We start from the raw sequence: 23,795 nt of genomic DNA on the forward strand, positions 1-23,795 counted from the left end.
TGTTCTTTCCATTCAACAAATTTCTTTTGAAAAGAAGCACTACTTTCTTTTTTAAAAAAACAAACTATTTTTTCCCTAAAGGCAGATTGTGTTTTTATTTTCTTTATAAAATACTATCTGACCCACAGTATTGCAGCAGTCTTCACGTTGATGGTACTCGTGTAATGCTCTCTCCTGTGTGCTCTCTGTAGTGCTTTCACAAAGGCTTACCTAAAAATAAACCTGGACAAGCCCCCACTCCGTCCCCTATTTAAAAACCTCCACTGCTGCTCAGTTGGCTTCAGGGTGAGTGCTAAACTCCTTAGCACACATAACGTCCTTCAAAGACATTCAAGATCTTTCCAAACACTCCAAGTTATGTACCATAGGTTCAGACTCTCTTTTTCCCTGAGTATGGAATATCTTTCAAACCTCTACACATTTGCATACACTGTGCCCCTTTGTCCAGAAGATTCTTTCTCCTCTTTCTATCTAAGAAGTTTCCACTCCTCCCTTTAAGATCTAGTACATATGTCAGCTTTTCTGAGGAAATTATCCTGACTCTCACACCAGAGCTGATTTTTCCCCCACTGTGGCAACCATTCTCCCTCCCCTGTTTCAAGTTGCATAATCCACTGCTGGCAAGACGAATGTGTTTCTGCATAGGGCAGTGAGCAGCCTGAGTGAGTGGTCGGACTCACCTTTGATCCCCAGAACTTACTAAAAGGACTGGGACCAGGTAGCAACTCAATAAATGTTGTCAAATGAACTAATGAAGCACGTAGATGATGAAATACAAAGAAACTATGTCGTGACAATATTTTTAAATGTTTCATTTCCTTTTATGATGAAGCCAGATGAAAACCAAAGGAGGCCAGGTCATCAAAGATTGGATGGCTCATTTTCTTTCCTGGATTTTTCCAGCAAGAGGAAGATGACCATTCTCATGTTAGACTGCAGCTGCTTTCAGTTTGAGCTGCTCTGTTTTCAGCAACATGTATGATGATTAACTGCTAGAATTCAATAATGGACCGTGAGATGAAGTGGTGATTGGGGAGGAATTTAAGTAGACGATCTTATGTGAGCAAAAGGTTCCTGAGGGCCCAAACTCAAAATATTATTTATGGTCCTATCAATGACATAAGTAGGAATAATAGATTAAAATTAGGAGAAGAATATTTTTAGAGGAAGATAAGAAAAATCCTCCAGACAGGGAGACCTACTAGACTGTGAAATAGGCTTTCAAGTAAAGTGATGGAAACACAATCCCCGGAGACATTCTAAATAAAGGGACAATGGGCTAAGTACTTTGCAGGCGAGAATTCTGCATTGATAGCTGGAACAGGAAGGGGGCAGGGGGATAGGATAATGACCAGATGAGGCCCGTAGACTGCCTGAGAGGTCTGAAAGGAGGAGGGCAGGCTGAGATCCAGAAGTCCTGAAGAGGGTGTGTTTAGGAGAGAAGCAAGACCACGCCAGTAATGGTGGGAGAAATGCAAGACTCTGAATGAACATTAACACAGCCAAGGATTTTCAGATTAGTAGAGAAGGCTGGATAGCACCAAACACTGACAATGGAAAAAGAAGCTTTTCCATTGGTTGGAAAGAGTAGATTTAGATCACACAGGAACTTGCTGGATTTGAGAAGAGTTTACTCTGGAATAGAATGGTTAATAGGGTGCTAGAGAGAGTTCATGAAACAGGAATTGACTTGGCACACTGGGATGTGTCTTCACTTATGATCTCTCTTTTGTGGGAGGAAGAGGGGACAGGCCAAGGTGCCACTTGTCCATAAAACCCAGCATCTGGCAGAGAATGACGATTTGCTGAACATTTGTTAAATGGAAGAATGATGGATAAATAAGCGTAACATCATCAAAGTGTAGCTATGACAAAGACATGTTTCACAGTAGGGAGCAGGATGGATTCGAAGAGAGAGAACCCAGAGCTGAGACAGTGATTGAGAGGCCTGGTAGAGTATGACACAGAGGACCGGCTTTCAAACATTTTGTCTGAGTGAAAAATGTGTGTTTTGTTGTAACTTGATTTACACACACCCACACTCCCAGACACACGTCTGCCATAAAACAAGACACAGAAAAATATGAGTATGCCATGGTTGGAAATTGATTTTTTATTTTATTTTATTATTATCCATAATATTGGGTGGGATACACTAAATCGACTTCATGACTGGCTACTAATGGGTCCGATCCTTTTGTTTGAACGCACCGATAAATAACCAATGAATTATAATTGGATGACACCCAAAAAGCAGGATATATTCTTGAGGAACATAGTGAAATACAGTTTTTCTTAAAGTGGGGAGGAAAGTATCATTACTTGAAACAAACCATGAAAATTGTCATTTGAACCTGCCAGGGTGGTTGTCGGACTTCTATATCCCTCATAACACAGACCTCTGGACATTTTTTGGAAACTTATTAGGGGACTCAAGGTGTGGGAATCAGCTAAATGCCCAGTGGATTGTTTTGATAGCTCAGCAAACTGCAGGAATTTGAAAAGAAAAGGTTAGTATCTTTTCTCTTTTTGGCAGAAAATATATCATGAGCCTTCTAATCTAAGTCAAAGTTGGATTGAATTTGAGGATTAGACATCCATCACACCAAGTTTTTATATTCCAGATTTTTTTCTCAGGGACCATCTCCTCTTACAACCTTTTATAATTCCTGTAGTCCACATCTCTTGGATAAATATGTGTCTAAATTGTTCTGGTTTTCTGTTGCTCTCCGCATTGGCAGGCACACAGAGAGCCATTTTGCTGTCTTAGCTTCCTAATGGGCCTGTTGATGTAATTCTCCCTTCATTTCTTAATAGGTTTCGAATGATCCTCTCCGGGATTCATTTCTCTCCTGACACAACAGTGAAAGGGCATCGCACTTCCCTTTCTCCCTCAGGCTGACAAAAATATCTTCCTTCTCTTTCTTGTCCTTAATTGACGCTGTTTATACTCCTAGGGATCCCTTATCCCTCTTCCTTCCTGGTGGTTTTTTAAGAAACTACCTATGTTCACACCTCATTTGTCTCCGGCCATTCCCCTGTGAAGCTTCGCTGGCAGTCACTCTGTCCTTTGGAAGCTCTTTTTTCCGTCTTGGCTTCCCCTCTGGGTCTTAATTATGTGTTTCTGAAAGTTCTTCAGCTTTCCTACAGACACGGGGATGGGAGTGCAGTGGGCCTCAATTAATGGATGCCCTAGGAGAAAAGATCTTTATGATCCACTGTGTTTGTATTTCAAAAAGAGCAAAACAAAATAATTGTTACTAGTCTTGGAAAACAGTACTGGTTTGCTTTGCAGGCTCTGTGGAGATGGACTGCCTTCTGCTGCCTTTCCTTATGCAGCAGATAGTGGAAGTGTTGGCTCTCTGTGCGGTAGGGGTGAACAAGGAGGCAGTTAGAGGGAGATGCACTTGGGTTTTAATGCTGGGTCTGCTTATTTGTGTGTGGCTTTGGCCTGGCTCTTTAGTGATTCTGAGCCCCAGTTTCTTCATTTATAAAGTAAATACAACCCTGTGACTTAGTTAAGCGTCACACTCTTGTTTCCGGCTCAGGATTGATCTCAGGGTGGTGAGATCAGGCCCTGTATTAGGCTCGGTGCATGCGTGGAGTCTGTTTGAGATTCTCTCCCCCTCCTTTGTACCCCCTCTCTTTCTCCAAGTAAATAAAATCTTTAAAAAAATAAGTATAGGGTGCCTGGGTGGCTCAGTTGGTTAAACATCTGCCTTCAGCTCAGGTCATGATCCCAGGGTCCTGGGATCGAGTTACGCATTAGGCTCCCTGCTCGCTTCTCACTCTCCCTCTATTCCTCCCCCCTGCTCAATCACTCTCACACTCAAATAAATTAATTAATTAATTAAATAAGTGTAACACTATTTACTTTAGTAAAGTTATGGATTAAGTGAGATCATGTATAATAAGTGCCCAGCACAGCAGTTCTCAAACACTGATGTGTATTTTAAATAGAAATTAATGAAGAATGTGGAAGCCCACATAGGGTACGATTCTTTGCATTTCTACTGAGACTCTCCTGTGATTCTGATACACACCAACTTCGTAAACACTAGCCTAGCATACTGCAGACAATCTGTATTGGCCCATTTTCACACTCAGAATAGTTGAAAAGTAATCTTAGGCATTTTATGGAAATTCATTTTGACTTAAACTTGAGTTTCAAAGGCCAGAGATTTGGAGAGGAAAAGTGTTATATGAAGATAAATCTATTTTATGTCTCCAATCTGTAACCCTAGAACTGATTTTTGGCCACATCGTTCAGCTAAGGTTTCAACTCCTGAATGATAATTGCATCTCAAGCATATTGATAGTAAAATATACTCTAGAAATTTGTAGTCTTCTACATTGCAGATAGACTAGAAGAGAGGAATTGAGATCACATAGTTGTAAGTGATTAAGTATAATATGATTTAAAGGAGACTGTGATTAATTAGGGATGGAAAATGGAAACCCTACAGCAACCATTGAAAAATATTTAAAAGAGGCATACATAGTAGAAGAATGGAATAAAATGATTATGCAGAAAGATGAAAAGGGAAAAAGAAAGAACAAATAAAGAAAAGATACAAAGATGGTAGATTATCAATTTTCAAATTTACTTTCTCATTTACTCTCTGTTTTTCTGTTCTCATTCATCGATTTCTGATCTTATTATTATTTTATTTTTTTGTTTGCTTTGGGTGAAATTCTTTTCTTTTTCTAGTTTCTAAGGGTAGAGGCTTAAATCATTGACTATAGACCTTTTTCTGTTTTCCTAAGATAAACATCACTGCTGTAAATTTCCCTGTAAGTTCTGCTAAGGCTACATCTTGTGAATTTGATGCACATGTTTTCAGTTTCTTTCATTTCAAACATTTTTAAATTTCTATTGTGACTTCCTTTTTGGCCATGAAAAGTATGTTGTTTGGTCTGGTTTCTCTCTCCTGTTCTTTCAGTTGAGCACAAACCAATAAAAACTGGCTTCAGAAATTTTGTTTTATACTTCTTGTTTTTGGTGGTTTTGTTTTAAAATCACAGAGGCTAAAATGACTTATGAGGATTTTTGGGTTGTTTGCTTTTACTTTCTCTATAATCCATTCTCTGAATACCAGCCTCAGTGAACTGTTAAAAATATAACTATAAAAGCAGAACAGAGACTAAAGAATACTTGTTAAATGAATACACAAATGAATGAATGAAACAATTTGCTTCCTAAAATTTTTTCAGTGACTTTTCTGCACTTAAAACCCACCCTTTTTATTTGGGCCTCTGGGTTTCTGCAAAATATATGCTTTTCTTGGATCGTCTGTGCCCTCCCCTTTCCAGCATTACCTTACGCCCTCTGCTTTGTTCATTTCTCTCATGAAGGTTTTCATGCCGTGACACATAGATCCGTAATATGTGCAGGATCTTGGCTTAGACTTATCCTCCAGCTCTTTATATAGATGCATCACATTTTTTTTTAAGATTTATTTATTTATTTTAGAGAGTGAGCACATGTGGAAGGGGCAGAGGGAAAGTGAGAAAGAGAATCCGAAGCAGACTCCAAGCTGAGTTTGCAGCCTGATGCGGGGCTTGATCTCATGACCTTGAGATCATGACCCAAGCCAAACCAAGTCAGATGCTTAACCAACTGTACCACCCAGGTGCCCCATAGATATATCATCTTAAATGATGACAAGTCAAAGGCAATAAATCTTTTAATTTATGTGTTTACTTGTTTATCCTGTTTCCCCGTACTAAAACATAAGCTCCAAAGAGCACGGGCCATGTCTTCCTTGTCGAGTACGATAAAGTTGGTGATTATGTTAAGGAAGATGTATTATTTTTTTCTTTTACTTTGAGATGAGAATTTCAAACATATATGAAAATGGAGAACAGTACAGTTATTCTCCATACCCATCACCCAGATTCACCATAATCGACATAAGTATGCGCCCCCTTGTTTTATCAATACCACTTTCCCTTTTCCCTAACCAGACAATTTTAAGGTAAATCCCAAATGTTGTATCATTTCATCTACAAACACTAGAAGATATGTTGTATCCTAGACAAGGGCACGTTTTAAACATAGCCATACTACCATTCTAACACCTAAAAAATTTAACAAAACTGTCTTAATATAATGAAGATTGGGCCAACATTCAAATTTCTCTTAAGAACTGGTTTGTTCAAGTGAAGTTCCAAGGCTACCATTGCAGGGTAGTATGTAACTTTTCCTCTCCATCTTTTGTTCTTTTTCTTTCCTTCTTTCTTTTTAAGATTTATTTATTTATTTGAGAGAGAGAGAGAGAGAGAGAGAGAGAGAGAATGCCTGTGCATCAGGGGAGAGGCAGAGAAAGAAAAAGAGACTTTTTAAGCAGACTCCCCACTGAACACAGAGCCTGTGTGGGGCTCGATCTCATGACCTTGTGATCATGATCTGAGTCCAAACCAAGAGTCAGATGCTTGTATGATTGAGCCACCCAGGCGCTCCCCTCTGTCTTGTTTTTTAATTGCAGTTCATTTGTCAAGGAAACAGGTCATTGCTTTTACATACTAGACTTGGCTAGCTGCATCTCTTTTATTCCAGATGCTTAAAGTAATTGAGATGGGGCACCTGGGTGGCTCAGTGGGTTAAGCTTCTGCCTTCAGCTCAGGTCATGATCTCAGGGTCCTGGGATCGAGTCCCACATCAGGCTCTCTGCTCGGCAGGGAGCCTGCTTCCCCCACCCCCTCTCTTTTGCTACCTGCCTCTCTGCCTACTTGTGATCTGTCTGTCAAATTAATAAATAAAATCTTAAAAAAATAATTGAGATATAGTTCATAGATCATAAATTGTATACTTTTATAGTGTATAAGTAAGTTTGAGCATATTTACAACCATCAACACTGCCTAATTGCAGAATATTTTTAGACTCCGAATAGTAGATACTTTTCCTTATCCCTTCCCCAAGTCATAAGGCAAGCGCTAATCTACTTTCCATCTTTATATTGCATATTCTGGACATTTAAATGTCCCCATAAATGAAAGTACACAAGATGTGATACTTTGTGACTGACTTCTTTCACTCAACATAAATTTTCAAGATTCATCTGTGTTGTAGTATGTACCAACACTTTATTCCTTATATTGGCTGAATAATATTTCATTGTATGCATATACCATATTTTTATTCATTCATTAGTTGATGGACATTTGAATTTTACCCACTTGTTGGCTCTGATGAATAATGCTGCGATGAATGTACATGTATAATATATGTGTGGACAGGTTTTCCTTTCTCCAGAGTATATCCAGGAGTGGAATTGCTGGGTTGTATGATATTTCCATGTTTAAATTTTTGAGGAACTGTGAAATTGTTTCTAAAGTGACTGCAGCATTTTATTATACCACCAGTAGTTTATGAAGTTTCCAATTTCTCCCCATCCTCATCAATATTTGTTGTTGTCCATATTTTTTAATATAGTCATCCTGTGGATATGAGTTGGTATATCATTGTGATTTTGATTTGCATTTCCCTGATGACTAATAATGTTTAGAATATTCCCATGTGCTTATTGACCATTGATATATCTTCTTTGGAGAAATGTCCATTCAGATCCTTTGCCCATTTTATTTTTTTAAATTTTTAAAAAATTTTATTTTTTTTTTCAGTGTTCCAATATTCATTGTTTATGCACCACAGTCAGTGCTCCATGCAATATGTGCCCTCCTTAATACCCACCACCAGGTTCACCCAACCCCCACCTCCCTCCCCTCCAAAACCCTCAGTCCACAGACTCTCATGGTTTGTCTCCTCCTCCGATTTCTCTCAACCTATTTCTCCTCTCCATCTCCCCATGTTCTCTGTGTTATTTCTTATGCTCCACAAGTGAAACCATATGATATTGACTCTCTCTGCTTGGCTTATTTCACTCAGCATAATCTCTTCCAGTCCTGTCGATTTTGATACAAAAATTGGGTATTCATCCTTTCTGATGGCTGCATATTATTCCACTGTATATATAGACCCTATCTTCTTTATCCATTCATCTGTTGAAGTACATCTTGGCTCTTTCCACAGTTTGGTTACTGTGGCTATTGCTGCTAAGAACATTGGGGTACAGATGGCCCTTCTTTTCACTACATCTGTATCTTTGGGGTAAATACCCAGTAGTGCAATTGCAGGGTCATAGGGAAGCTCTATTTTAAATTTCTTAAGGAATCTCCACACTGTTCTCCAAATTGGCTGCACCAACTTGCATTTCTACCAACAGTGTAACAGGGCTCCCCTTTCTCCACATCCTCTCCAACACACGTTGTTTACTGTCTTGTTAATTTTGGCCATTCTGACTGGTGTAAGGTGGTGTTTCAATGTGGTTTCAATTTGAATCTCCCTGATGGCTAATGATGATGAACATTTTTTCATGTGTCTGTTAGCCATTTTTATGTCTTCTTTGGAGAAGTGTCTGTTCATGTCTTCTTTTTTTTTTTTTATACATATAGATATAAGCTTCAAGGTAATCCTCTTTCCCTATTCAATACTACCCCATACATAAACCAGTTTTAATTTCCCTGTATCTCTGGAAAGTTGAATCTTTTAACAAAGATAACAAGATTCACTCAGGAAGAACTGAAATAACCTTCCTTGCCCACATCGAGGGTTTATAACCACCCTCTCATCTTAGTTTTCTGTTAGTGTTTCTGTGTATTTGTTTTTGTTTTGTACTATGTAAATCTTATTCTTGGGGTTCATTTTGGCTAGGTTTTTCTCTTTTTTCCTTGTCTTTTACTTTTGTTGGTCTTTTTGTTTGTTTGTTTTTGTTTATGTACCTTGTAAATCTTACTTTTGGGGCTCATTTTAGCTGGGTTTTCTATTTTTATCTTTTTATCTTTTTCTCTCTCTTCTTTTTGGTGGTGACTTCCAATTGCTCCGAAACTTTCCAGGATGGACCTTGCCTGGATCATGGTTGATATATTCAGCTATACATCCTCTCAACCACCTCTCACCAAAATGACTAGGAGGAGGAACACCCAACAAAGGAAAAATTCAGAGACCGGGCCCTCTCCATCAGAGCTATTTATATGGACATGGACATGGACATGGACATGGATATGGACATGAACAGTATGTCAGAAAGGGAATTCAGGGTAACAATTATCCAGTCAATGGCCAGGTTGGAGAAGATCATTAGTGGCAACATAGAAACTCTTAAGGGTAGAAGTGAGGGCTGATCTGGCAATACTAAAAAATGCTATCAATGAAATCCAATGTAATCTAAATACTCTAACAGCTAGGGTAACCGAGGCAGAAGATCAAATTAGTGACCTAGAAAACAACCTGATAGAAAAGAAGGATCAGGAGGAGGCCTGGAACAAACAGCTTAGAAGCCATGAAAACAGTATTAGGGAAATAAATGACACCATGAAATGTTCCAACATCAGAATTATTGGAATCCCTAAGGGGGTAGAGAAAGAGAGATGACTGGAAGATATAGTTGAACAAATACTGAAAAAAAAAAATTTCCCTAATCTGGGGAATGGAACAAATGTTCATGCCCTAGAGGCAGAAATGATACTCACCCCCTGCAAGATCAATGAATCTAGAAAGACCTCCAGATGCTTAATTGTGAAATTCATGAACCATAATTTTAGACAAGAAAATTAAGGGCAGGTAAGGGGAAGAGATTCCTCATGTACAGAGGAAGGACCATCAGAATAATGTTAGACCTGTCCACAGAAACCTGGCAAGCCAGAAAAGGCTGGCAAGACATAGTCAGGGCACTAAATTGGAAGAACATGCAGCCAAGAATACTTTATCCAGTAAGGCTTACTTTCAAAATGTATGGAAAGATAAAGAGCTTCCAAGGCTGGCAAGGTTTAAAAGAGTATGTGTCCACCAGGCCAGCACTACAGGAAATATTGAGTGGGGTGGGGTGGGGGGGTTCTATAAAAGAAGAAAGAACCCAAGAGTGACATAGAATAGAAATTTACAGAGACAATCTATAGAACAAGGACTTCTCAGGCAATATGATGTCAATAAAAACTTATCTTTCAATAATCACTTTCAATGTGAACACCCTAAATGCTCCCATAAAACAGCATAGGGTTGCAGACTGGATAAAATGACAGAACCCGTCCATATGCTGTCTACAAGACACACATTTAGAACCTAAAGATACATCCAGACTGAAGTGAAGGGATGGAAAACTATCTTTTATGCCAACAGGCCTCAAAAGAAAGTTGGGGTAGCAATTCTCATATCAGATAAATTAGATTTTAAGCTAAAGACTACAGTCAGAGATACAGAAGGACACTATGTCATTCTTAAAGGGTCTATCCACCAAGAAGATCTAACAATTGTAAATATTTATGTCCCCAATATGCAAGCAGCCAACTACGTAAGCGAACTGTTAATCAAGATAAAGAGTCATATTGATATGAACACATTAATAGTACGGGATCTTAACATGTCACTCTCAGTAATAGATCACCTAAGCAGAGAAGAGCCTTGAATGATACATTGGACCAGATAGACCTCATAGATATATACAGAACATTCCACCCTAAAACAACAGAATACTCATTCTTTTCAAGTGCACATGGAACTTTCTTCGGAATAGACCATATACTGGGTCACAAATCAGGGCCCAAACAATACCAAAAGACTGAGATTATTCCCTGCATTTTCTCAGACCACAATGCTTTGAAACTGGAGCTCAACCACAAGAAAAGCTTTGGAAGGAATACAAACACTTGGAAGCTAAAGACCATCCTGCTGAAGAATGTTTGGATCAACCAGGAGATCAAAGAAGAACTTAAACAGATCATGGAAACCAATGAGAACAAAGACACATCAGTCCAAAACCTATGAGATACAGCAAAGTTGGTCCTAAGGAGGAAATACATAGCCATCGAAGCCTCACTTTGCCTATTTTTAAATTGGGCTGGTTGTCTTTTTGTTGTTGAATTGAAAGTGTTCTTTACATTTTATAAAATATATATGTCCCTTATGAAGTGTGTAATTTGCAAATATTTGCACTCTCTCTGTTGGTTGGCTGTTCACTTTCTTAATGATCTCCTTTGAAGCACAAAAGTTTTTCATTTTGACAAGTACAACCTATCCATTTTTTTTTCTTTCATAACTTATGTCTTTGGTGTCATATTTGGGAAACTATTACCCAATCCAATATTACAAAATTTCTTGTTTTCGTCTAAGGGTTTCTATAGTTTTGGCTATTACATTTATGTCTATGATCCATTTTGAGCTTTTTAAAAAATGATTATTTATTCATTTATTTGACAGACAGAGATCACAAGTAGGCAGAGAGGCAGGCAGAGAGAGAGGAGGAAGCAGGCTCCCTGCTGGGCAGAGAGCCTGGTGCAGGGCTCGATCCCAAGACCCTGAGATCATGACCTGAGCAGAAGGCAGAGGCTTAACCCACTGAGCCACCCAGGCGCCCCACATTTTGAGCTTTTTGTATGTGCGTATGGTATAAGGAAGGCATGCAACTTCCTTTTTTTATGAGTGAATATCTGGTTGTCTCAGCACCGTTTGTCAAAAGGACCAGTTTTTTCCCCCCATTGGATTTTCTTGGCACCACTATTAAAAATCAATTGACCATAAATACATTTTTCTTTCCGGATTCTCAGTTCTGCTCTATTAATCTATATGTCTATCCTTTTGTCATTAACATACTATCTTGATAATTGTAGCTTTGGAGTAAGTTTGAAATTTGGAAAATGAATCTTCTAACTTTGTTCTTCTTTTTCAATAATGCTTTAGCTCTTCTGGGTGCCTTTTATTTCCAAAAGAAATTTAGAATCATCCTGTCAGTTTCTGCAAAGAAGTTATAACATTGCCGGCCTTTGATTAATTTCCTGTGTTCTCAAAGTTTACATGCCTCCCTCCGCCCCAGTGTTCTTACTAATTTCAGAAAGGAGCAGATTTTCAGATGTTCTTACTTGGCCATTCCCACCTACATCATACCCCCAAATTTATTTATATATGTCATGGCTGGAAGTGAAGTAACTTCAGAATTTCCTCCAGTTTACCTCTCTAATTTTATAGGTACACAGCTGAAAATAGAAGAGGTAGCTTCTCTTTTCTGAATTTAAAAGTTTTCAACATTTTCTCAACTTTGAAATCCTTGACAGCAGGGAATTTCCTTGCTCACTATTTATCCACAGATCCTAGTCCTGGGTCTGGCACATGTCAGATGAACAAAATAAAAAAAAATTGTCCTGGCTGTGTGTTCATATACTAGTGCCGTGTGCTCTGTAGTTTATAATTCAACTGGGAAAAAGGAAGGTCCCTGCGGCCAACATTGGGCTGAGCCTGGGGTTATATTCTGTTAGAGATGACGAAGCGGTCAATGATGTGTGGAAATTTTACAGACTTTTCAGTTGAGATACGAAATGTCTTTATAATTTTGGAATACCACAGCCTATATCTGGGTTAGTATAGATATAGCACAATTTCCAAATCTCTGAACATTTATAACAACCAAATTAATAATAAGCTTGAGACCTCACAAAAGCCTGAAATCCATTCTGAAATATAGTTTTAAAAATAATAGTGGGAAACTATTTCTTTCAAGATGATTGTAATGTGTTACAATTCTTTGATAGCTGTTAAACCATCCACCCATTTATTCATTTATCTAACAAATATGTATTGAGTACTTACTCTGTGCCAGGCATTATGTTAGGTACTGGGGCCATGATGTGACAAAGACAAGCCTGGTGGTCTGCTCCCCTCTTAAGAAGCAAATAGCAACTTGAATCCAAGCAGAAAATGAAAATGGAACCACCAGAGTACCTTATTCAAAATCTTCTGGAAATAGATGCATACTATTGGACTATCACTAGAATATCATCTGGTACACAGCAAATTCTTAGGAGAGATGGAAAACACTTTCAAATAATTTTCCTGTATTTTACTCCTGTTTCTTGGCTACTTGGTATCTCATTTCTCCAAGAATTCTGATATGGACTTTCCATTCCTTCTGTAGATTATTTCCACTTTTCTCCTCTTTTGCATTTATTTTGTTCTTTGTCAGCCCCTCTAAGAAAAACACACTGGCATGTATCCTTATTGAAGTGGTTTGTCTCTTAAATGTGGAGGTCAGGGTAGGATGTAGGAAATATACAAAGAATGCCACCGAGGGGATGATCCCACGGCAGGACTTCCCTTACTCAGTGATGTCCGATATTTCATAATTAGAGATTCTTGTTTCGGAAAGGTGTGGATTCTGGCTAAAATGTAAATACCCCTGGGGAAATCATTGTTTGAAGCCATATAAGTTTTTTCCACATGGGCGTGAATGAGTTTATTTAAACCTTTCCTAAGAACAGGTTTTGGTTGGAAACAGAAAAAAAAACATGGACTGGGGATAACTGAAATTATTATTAAGAGGTAGAGAAGGATAAGTTGAAGATACCATCATTATAAAAGAGAAATATGCTTGCTATTCAGGCTGAACTCAACTTACTGTACTTCCAAACTATATCACCATGTTCCTTTAAAATGCTCTCTGAAACACGAATTAACAGTTAAAATTAGCTTCATGATAACTACTCAAATGCCACTGAATATAATCCTCAGGGGTAGATTGACATGAGTTGTATGACAGAATTTGGAATCTCTCCTTCATATTCAACGTCTCCAATGTATTCCTTCCTGCAAGCCCCTCCTCACCCCAATCTTAATGGCAGGGATTCTTGACATTCTGAATAAGAACACTGAGGTCAGTGGACTCAAAATCAAGATTAAAGAAAAACAGAAAAAAGGATTTTGCAGTGATCAAAGAAATACTGAAATTTAGAGACAGATCACTTGTTAAAATATGACATCTCCAGGGGCACCTGGGTGGCTCAGTGGGTTAAGCCTCTGCCTTCGGCTCAGGTCATGATCTCAGGGTTCTGGGATCAAGCCCCGCATTGGGCTCTCTGCTCCGCAGGGAGCCTGCTTCCTCCTCTCTCTCTCTGCCTGCCTCTCTGCCTACTTGTGATCTCTATCTGTCAAATAAATAAATAAAATCTTTAAAAAAAATTATGACATCTCCAGTGTATAGCACACTCTGTCTTTCCCATGTGTCAATTCCTGTCTTATATACACAGACCTAGAGGTTTCTGTATAAATATTCTCAGTCTCCTCAAGAACACAGCCCAAGTTTTAATCATTAATTATTCTTTAGTTTCAGTAGAACTGCTTTAATCATTCTTTCCATTTTAACTGATTCATTTTAATGATCAATTTTACAATCTTATTAAACAATAAGTTTTTAAATATGAAAGTAATGCCTTAAATGAACCTCGCATTTAAATGAATAGCAGTTGTGTGAAATTGTGTGTGATAACATCCAATAAAAAATATGTGGACATAACAATTACAGGCCATCTGTTAAACTGGCATCTTGCTTGTACAGGAATGAAATTTCAATTAAGTTTTATTATCAGGAAGTGTAAATGACAGATCCCATACGAAAGTCCATAGCCAGTAAACTGTCTAAATAAAGAGTAGGATGTCATACAGTTAATGAGTTGGATCAGGTTCCCTGATTACATACTTTGTAAATAATGTGTTTGTTCACTAGCTCTTGGAAACGAGTACTGCTGGTGAGCATGGTGGCTGTTTTTTAAGAGATGCCCATATGGGAGGCAAATTGAAACGGTTGTACAACACAGTCCAGAGTCGTCTGGTTAATGCTGATTCTCCACTTTAGCTGGAGAGCCTGGAGTTAAATCATACGTGAGATAAAAGGATGATCTGAAAATGGAGAAACAAAAATCAAAGCTCGAAAGTCTCCAAGAAGTGGCGATTTGCAGGAAGCCACGTATCCAAGGCCTGACGACCAATTCACAACTTGAAGGAAGAGATGTCATGTTCCACCAATGGTTCAACTGTGGTTTCCCCATCATCCCAGGAAGGAGAACATCTCAAGCTATTAGCAAGTGTTGCGACAAGGGCCTGGGTTATTAGCAGGAGACCAAATAGGCTTGTAGCTTTTAGCCATGAAATAGGTCTCATAACTCATCAAACAACCTCCTTACTTTCCAACCTGTCATCATTATTAATATCTATTATGGCCCTGGATAGGAAAATAAGTAATCAAATAAACAAACATACCCAAATTCTACTTGCTCAAGTAATAACTTGGAGAGCTGTCAACAAGAAGTCAAATTTTCATTCCCATAAATAAGCTAAAAATAATCTCAAGCCATTTCTCTTCTGAAAAACATATAATTAAGTAGAGCATCAGCAGCAGCTGTGGACCCTTGGAATGTTATTCAGAGTCTTCCAGGACTTTTGCTGAGTAATGTTGCATGATACAGTAGCCAGAATCCAGCACTGGACAGGATTTGCCAGAGGCATTTGCAAACTGGGTGACCTATGTCCTCTGGGTCCGAATACTGCCACAGTTAAAGGTTACTGAAAGGATGTCACATTCCAGAGAATAAATTCTCCAATGAGTTTTACCGTTAATTCAGTTCTTCTGGCTTTTTTTTTTTTTTTTTTAGATCTTATTTATTTATTTGAGAGGGAGAGCAAGAATGTGGGTGGGGGGAGGAGCAGAGGGAGAAGTGAACTGACTCCTCACCGAGCAGGTGACCTGATGTGCGGCTCCATCCCGGGACCCTGGGATCTGGACCCGAGCCAAAGGCAGACACTTAACTGAATCACCCAGGAGCCCCTGGCTATTAATGGAGTTGACGTTTTGGAGTTTCATAGTGTTTTGTTTTGTTTTCCTTTTTGGTATTACCTTTTGAAAGAGAATGGGCAGATGACAAGAACAAGATAAATAAACTTTTACTTGGATTCAGGCTGTGAAGTCCTCATGTGTTTTGGAGTGTGGTAGAAAGAGTAGTAAGCTGTATATGTGGCAGTCAGGCCATGGCCCCCAGGAGGGCAGGCAGACATCAAGACTGCAGATGAGTTTTGACTCAATTTTTAAGACTCTTTTTACAGGGATGTTATTTACAAGCAGTGAAATACACAGACCATAAGTCTCCTTTTGACAAAAGATACACTCATGTAATTCACACCCCTGTCAATATGTAGTACAATTCCTTCCTACCAGAAAGTTTTCTTGTGTCCTTTCCCAGTCAGTCACTATATCCCCTGCTCCCAGGCAACCACTGATCTGATTTTTATCACATAGATTTTGTTTTTTCCATACAGAGAATGTCATATAAATGGAATCATACATTATGTACTCTTTGAGGTAAGACTAATTTCATGAAGAAGCCTTTCTTTCTATGAAAGAAGTTTTAGGGATTAGTCTATATTGTGTGTAGCAAAATCAGTCATTCATTCATGTTTACTGATAAGGAATATATTCTGTTGCATAAATAGACCAACAGAAGGTTTTCTACTTTCTCATTAATGGACTCTGCTCTGTTTCTAGCTTGGAGCTATTATGAATAAAGCTGCTATAAGTATTCTCTAAAATACTGGAAGACATTTATTTCTCTTGGATTAATATCTAGGAGTGAGATTATCAGGTTATAGAGTAAATGTATGTTTAACTTTTTAGAAAGTTTCCAGTGTCCAAAGTAATTGTACCATTTTACACCCCCACCAATATACTCACCAACATTTAATGTTGTTAACTTTTTTGTCTCCGTCTATTTATTGAGTAAGTAAAACTGAGTTATTTTCAATACATTAAACAACAATAACAACCCAAGAGCACTAAGGTCTAGAGACCAGAAGTAAAGAACTTGCTTTTGAAATTTGCACCACTCTCCAAGGGTAAGACCCTCTAAGGAAAGACCCTCCTATGAATCAGGAAGGTGTGACTCATGGGAAGAGGTCTATAGTTTTCACCCAGATCTAAGCCAGAGTTCCAGGACTCAAGTCAACCCCCACCCCACTCCCTCTCTTCCTATCTGCATCCCTCTGGATACTCTACCACCTTCCTACCCCTCTTCTCAGGATTCAACGACTCTTTCCTAGCTTCTGCACTTTATTTTTGTCCTTTGTTACTTCTCATCTGTATCACTGTGATCCAGGACCAGTGGAATAGAAGTTGTTTCCTAATCACTAGATCTACCAACTGAGAGTGATCTTTATAAAATGTAGGTTTCCTCAATACACTTTCCTATCTGTATGCCTTGGGTGACTCCTCATTTCCTGTATGATAAAAACAAGCAACAGCTGACATTTATGAAGGGTTCCTGATGTGCTAGTCCCAGTACTAGGTACTCCATTTCATTCTCATGTTACACGGCCAGGATAACTCCTTAACACAAGGGTTCCTATGAGCCCTCTTAGAAAATGTAGGTAACTTTCCAGAATAACACATCAAATCAGTGATGGGAATCAAACCCAGATGCATTAGACTCCCAAGGTTGTGATCTTAGCCAATATAGCACGATTTACTAAAAAGTAAAACTTTTCAGCATGGAGTTCTGCTTCTGGATGGCAGTGTGAGAAACTCCATTTCTTTCCCAGGGAAACAAACAAAACTAGTGAAAACTATTTTTAAAACCCCGCAATTTAAAGTCTCTGAAAGTTTTCCTAAGGGCATACAGCAAATGAAGAAACATTTATTCAAGAAATCTACTAAAAGTAAGAAGAGCAGGAGTCTGTGATCTTTGAGCAATGACCGACCTTTCCTTCTCCCCTACACCCCACTCAGCTCAGTTTGATAGCACCATTGCTCCAGGTAGGTCATGGCCAAAAAGACAGGGCTCCTTCTCTCCTCAGCTCCCAATCAAGGGTTATAGTATTCCACTGGGAGAAGGCTCTCAGCATTTGTCATCTTCTCGGACTCCAAGTTAAAGAGGCTACATTCCTGGTGAGTGTGCCTGAGAAGCTGGGGCTACCTTCCTTCACTCAGTCAATCCCCAAAGAACTGATGTTCTACCACAGGCGGGCAAGCTAAAAATACTGGAGCCCTGATTGCTTCCCCCCACCTTCATAATAAAGAGATTCTCCATCATCAGGGCAAAGCCAAGAAAACCAAGGATACCCCCAGCAGCCTACAGAGCTCAGATGTTTTGTCTCTAGAGAGAAGCAACCAATGAGAAGCGTATTCCAAAGTTCCAAAGTTCTCCAAAGGAACTGACTTGATTTGATATACAATGTAGGAAGTTCAAAGCTAAAGGTGGTGTCAAAAACAATAGCTCCTCTTAATTAAGTGCAACAAGCTAAACCATGGGTCAGTTAGCTTATCAGAGCTAGCATGGTATATACTTTTCTTCAAGATCTTAGGATGGGTTCTAGAGATTAGGGTAGGCAGAATAACAGTGACTTCCTTTCCAATCCTAAATTCCCAAAACAATAAGATCTGACTGTGTGTTCTCTGCCTTGGTCAGAACAGAGCCCAAATCTCTGGTGGACAGGATGATCTACAATGATGCGGAGGGCACTCTCTCAAACAAAATCAGACATGAAAGTGACAGTGCATGAACAAATCCAATGAACGCTCTGATCTAAGTTGAAGTGATGGGGTTAAGAAAGGGGCAACCCCCAGAGGGATGTCTTTGAGCATCAAGAAGTTGAACTGCAAGAAATAGTCAGTGGTTGGATACAATCAGTTGTTTTCTGTATTATGAGCCATACACTGGCCTGAAAATGTACACATATCATGATAGTCACTTCTGGTATGGCAAAGACCATGGCGGGGGTGTTGGACTTTTAGCGTTGGCTAATTTGTTTGAAGACCCTTTAATTTTCTTTGGGAAACCAATGAAGGTTTTTAATGTTTCAGCTACGGAACATTGATTGTTCCATGAATCTCAACCCAAACACATTTCGTGAAAACACTAAAATTTCAGGACCAGTGGATTAGAAGTTGTTGAAAATTGGATTTACTTATTTTTTTTTTTTTTACTAAGTATTATCCATTTCCAGGTTTTGCTAAGTGGAATTTCTTCCTTCCTCCCTTCCCTCTCCCCTTCTCCCTGCATTTCTCCCTCCCTTCTTCCTTCCTTCCCTTCCTTCCTAAATGAATATTTCTTTCTGGGATTGAGGCTAATGAGAATTATAAAAGAGTCCTTTGTGGGGAGAAATGCTCCATGGAATAGAAGAAAAGAGCAATCAGCATGGAAAACTGAATTAATTTCAATGAATCATTTTGAAGGCAAATATTTTTAAAGGACAGAAAGACAGTGACAGAGAGCAACATAGAAACTATTCTAGTACAACAGAGGGCTGTGAATTGAGCTGTGAAGATTTTATTTTAATAAATATAAAATTGGATACATTTTAGAACATAATCCTTCCTATAGTATTAGGCATTTGGGTTCATATTCTGTATTGAATATACAAACCCAGTCTTAATTTGGCGGTGCAGACAGGGATTACTAAGACCACCCCCAAAATCTGAGCAACTGTACCCAAATGGTGATGGAATTTATTTTAAAATCTGAAGGATTATAATTCTATAATTTTCTGCCTTTGTTTGACTGGGACAGATTTGAGGATGTTTGCTGATATTGTTGGAAATCACTTATAATGGCATTGGGAGAGGGTGCTTATGTTGTGAGTGTGGTGGCTGGAAGGTGCTGGGTCAGCAGGCTGCCCCTACACCTGGTCCGTGGCTGCACCTGTGAGTCCTTGTTCTGGAGGGATGCCCGAAGGCAGTGTTTCCAAACTCCACTGCATGTTAGAATCACCTGGGGACCTTTTAAAGCTATAACGCCTGGGGTCCACTCTACACCACTTAAATAGTATCTTTGGGGATGGGGACCAGGCCTAGCTATTTTCTCAAACCTCTCCAGGTAATTGCAATTTGCAGAAAAAGCGGAGGACCATTGCCCTTGGGAGACACAGAAGAGCAAAAGAAATTGCCTGTGGCACTGTCTGTGAAAAAAGAGCAGAGATGAGGCCAGTGGGAAAGGGGCCAGGAAAAAGAAAATCAAGACAGGAGAGCAGGACATTGTAGGTTACAGACAGAGGAGCCGGAGAACGCTCACATTTTGTTCAAATGGGAAAGAGAGCTGGAGCATCACTTCTCCCGACACCCTGAAACCCAGAGGCACAGCCAAAGAGCTGGGATCCTGTGGAAATTCTTTGAGCAGAGGGGATCCCTAAGAAACTTCAAACCTCAGTGAACAATGGTCCCATCAGACAAAGATCTCAAGAGAACAACTCCAAAATTCTCTAACAAACCCAAAGGCAAGATAAGCTTTGAAGATCCGGGATTTCTTCACAGGACAGCAATTCTGCCAGACAGGACAGACAGTGTTCTTTCTGTAGGAGGCGATGCGGAGAGTGGCAGAGCCAACTCCAGCAAGCAAAACTTTCTGGACTGGAACAGGTGTCAGGGCTGCAGTCTCCAAAAGGCATTTGTGAATTCAGCATGACATTCCAATTAAGGTTGCCAGATAAGTCACAAGATATCCAGATAAATTCAGAGTTCACATAAACAATGACAAACTTCTTAGGATTGCATCCGGCATGCTTATACTAAAAATTAGTGTGTTGGGTTTACCTGAAATTCAAACTTAACTGAATGTCCTCTACCTTTATGTGTTAAATCTGTAACTCTCATTCCCAGTGACTTTCTAATAATGTGTTCTAAAATGCTAGCCTGGAAAGTGGGATATGGCTGGGAACTGGAATCAGAAGCCCCTGGACATTGATGAACGGAGCGCCTGAAAGAGCTCTACAGCGGTGGTCTGATGGGAAAGACACGGTGTCTGCTAGGCACAGCCATGGGTTTTCACTACAAGCCAAAGGTTCAAAAATGGTTTCCAAAAGAGATGCTCATGTCCCATAAGAAGACCTCATGAAAGGAAGCAACTCCAGAGTGTGTCAACCTAGGAGTTTCCTGGTTAGTGGTCAGTACATAGGACATCTGTCAATAGGCTGTGGGCTCTGGTCCCAGGAGAAGGCCTAACAAGACAGGATCCAATTAGAGACCCAGGACTAGCAGTGTAGTGGGATCCTAGACTGGAACCTGGAAGTAAAATTAGGACAGAAACTTAGTTAGTGGTACTGGGAGACTAGGACACCAGGTCAAACTAGCAGTAAGGACAATTGTATACCTATCTATTTATTATCTGTCTATCTTCTGTCTATCTTCTATCTATCTATCTATCTATCTATCTATCTATCTATCTATCTGTCCATCTATCATCTCTTTAAAATATCACCTTAGGAATTGGGCTAATGCCTTCTGCCTCCAACCAGAACTGATTCTGAGCACAAAGCACATTGCTGAGCCTGCTGGTGAGGATGGCCTGGCTCCAGCCATGGAGGAGAGAACAATTACAGAGACGTGGGATGGAGACCCACAGCCTAAGCTCACAGTCTCTCTACAGAGTTTGTGGGCATTCTTGCAAAGCAGCCTGGGTAAATGTCACGATTCTTATTTGGCAGTTTATATAGTGGCAAACCAGTGCTTTATTTCTCCAGGCTAAGCCCTGAAAGTGCAAAAATGCCCAGTGATAGAAAAGTGTCTGAAATCCTTGATAGTCTTGTTCTAACAGTGATTGGTGAACCATGGGGCAGAGCCAATGTCTGTACAGGACGGTACATGGCTGATTTCACTTAAAGAAACCAGAAGGTATACTCAAACACCCAACCATGAATTATTTTATTTAGGAATGCCATTCTTCCGAGGATCCTAATCCTTATTTAATTTACAATTGTTTAATATGTAAGAGTTCGTAGCCCAAGAATTCTGTGTTTGCCACATCGAATGCAGATTCTTGTCATTGACCAAACCTGTAATGTGCTAGAGGTTTGACTCTCAGAAAGGGTGGAAAGTGGATGCTAATAACAACATATGGTCTTTTTTTACTTCCATCTGCAGAATTTAAGCAACACCTTCCTTCTTGATGCTATGAAATGGGGGCAGAACAGAGTGTCCATGATTTGCTAAGTTCTATGGAAAATAAAGCAGGGCTATGATCACTTGGGAATCAACCCAAGGGTCTCTAAAATCTCTCTATCCATGATGGCTTTCAAGATACATCTGCTTTGCTTTCTTAACGGGTCATTCAAATACAAATTATCCCTTTGAAGGGTTCAATAAATTAATGACTTGATGTGAAAGGCAAAGCGATCGATGTCCTGACTAGAGTTTCTGCTCAATAAAATGGTCTTGTCGAGAGTATCCAGATTCCACGTAGGTTTCGCTTTGTAATGGAATAGAATAGCATTGATCGTATTAGCCCTCATCAGCAACTTCTGATACCTTTGGCCTCTAATTAGGTGGTTAGACATATCCACTCGAGATATGGTCTAGAAATGGATCGGTTTGTCCTAACACAGCTCCTATCTTTCCAAATAACATGGTTCTGTTCTCTTCATAATTAATATGCATTAAATGATTGATGGTTTGGGAAGTTGCTTGCTGGGTACAGCACTACTTCCTTCAGCATGAGCTAGTGGAAGGGTTGGGCAGCGTGAAACTGATGAAAGGGCTTCTTGGAATCAAGGCAAAGATGACCTTAGAATTACAAGAGAGCCTGTGCATTGCCGTATTCTTTCTCTCACCTTTAAAGGATATACCTAAAGACAAATTCACAGATTATTTGTACTTCTTTTATATTTCAAGTGACAAAAAGCAAATGCTGGCAACATCAGAAACCACCTTGTTAGTTTACTGTGAGTATTCATCATGGTATAAACTGATTTAATAGGGGACCAAGTTGCCAAATTGTCTGATCTCCAGATTTTCACAGCATTTCCCATCTGTTCACACAATAGCCAGAAGACGTGTGCTTTCCTAGACACAGAATAATGCTTTTAAAACTGCCTGAAGGAATCTACTCATCCAAGCTGTTTTAATAAGATTAAGTGGATGAAATATTCATCTCCCAGGATATATGCCCATATGCTATCATATCATTAGTCATAAAAATGGACATTTAATTATTGTGGTCTCTAAAGTCCATCTCTGTGGTTAGAATATGCTGGACTCCATGAAACAGGCTGCCTTATTTACCCATGACAGCATTTTTTTTTTTTTTTAACCTAGTCGTTGGTTCACAATCCTCTCAGAAGCTTCTTGGGTATAATCTGAAATGGGTTCCCTTTATTCAGAGGGCGGGTGAAAAGAGGCAGGCCACTCCAAGTTGGTAGGTGGTAGTTTTAATAAGCAAAGGGAACTTACATACAAGGCTTTTCTTGAATGGCAGCAAAGAATGTGGATCCCCACATCTACCCACCAAACCTCAAAACTTTGTTTAGAGAAAGAGGCCTTAGCCCGGTTTAGTCAAGCAGACCATGCAGGTGTTCTCAACAGCATAACATCATCTCAAGGCTGTGTCCTTGGAGCAGTCTCTGGGAGCGAGAATGGCAAATGGAACCCACACTCCAAGGACAGAGGAGCTGAGGAGCCTTCTGAGTGTCCCAGTCCAGCTCATGGGCCAACCAGCAGTTACGTCTTTTCAACGACCTTCCCCAACCCTAGTTCCCAGGGCTTTCTCCACGTCATGCTGTGGCTGCTCCATTTTGGCCTCCATTACAAAATGGCCCCTCCATTTTGTAAATGGTTATTCCTTGTTGTCAACTGTCTCTTATTTGGAAGCACTTGGCCCCCTAGCATTCTAAACAATAGGTGACTTTAAACATCGATCACGTGTTCTTAAACACTCTTACTGCACAACAAAATTCTCTTCTCTCTTCAACAAGAGCCAGAGAAGAGGCTGTCACTTAAATATCTGCAAGAAAAATATCGTAAACTGTTGATTGGAATCCCACTTACCACTATTTCTAAATTTGAATGTTCTAGCCCTGCTGCACATTGGCCAATGTGAAGAAATCACATTCTATGTGGGGGCAAGAAGGCCAGATGGTGGTTTTTCTCTCATGTTTTCCTATTGAAAATCATCCTTTCGATTTGGCACTACATGGAGAGAGAATAGGTGAGAGTATCATTAA

This window comes from Mustela erminea, chromosome 14 (assembly GCF_009829155.1).
Source record: "Mustela erminea isolate mMusErm1 chromosome 14, mMusErm1.Pri, whole genome shotgun sequence".
Classification (NCBI taxonomy): Eukaryota; Metazoa; Chordata; class Mammalia; order Carnivora; family Mustelidae; genus Mustela; species Mustela erminea.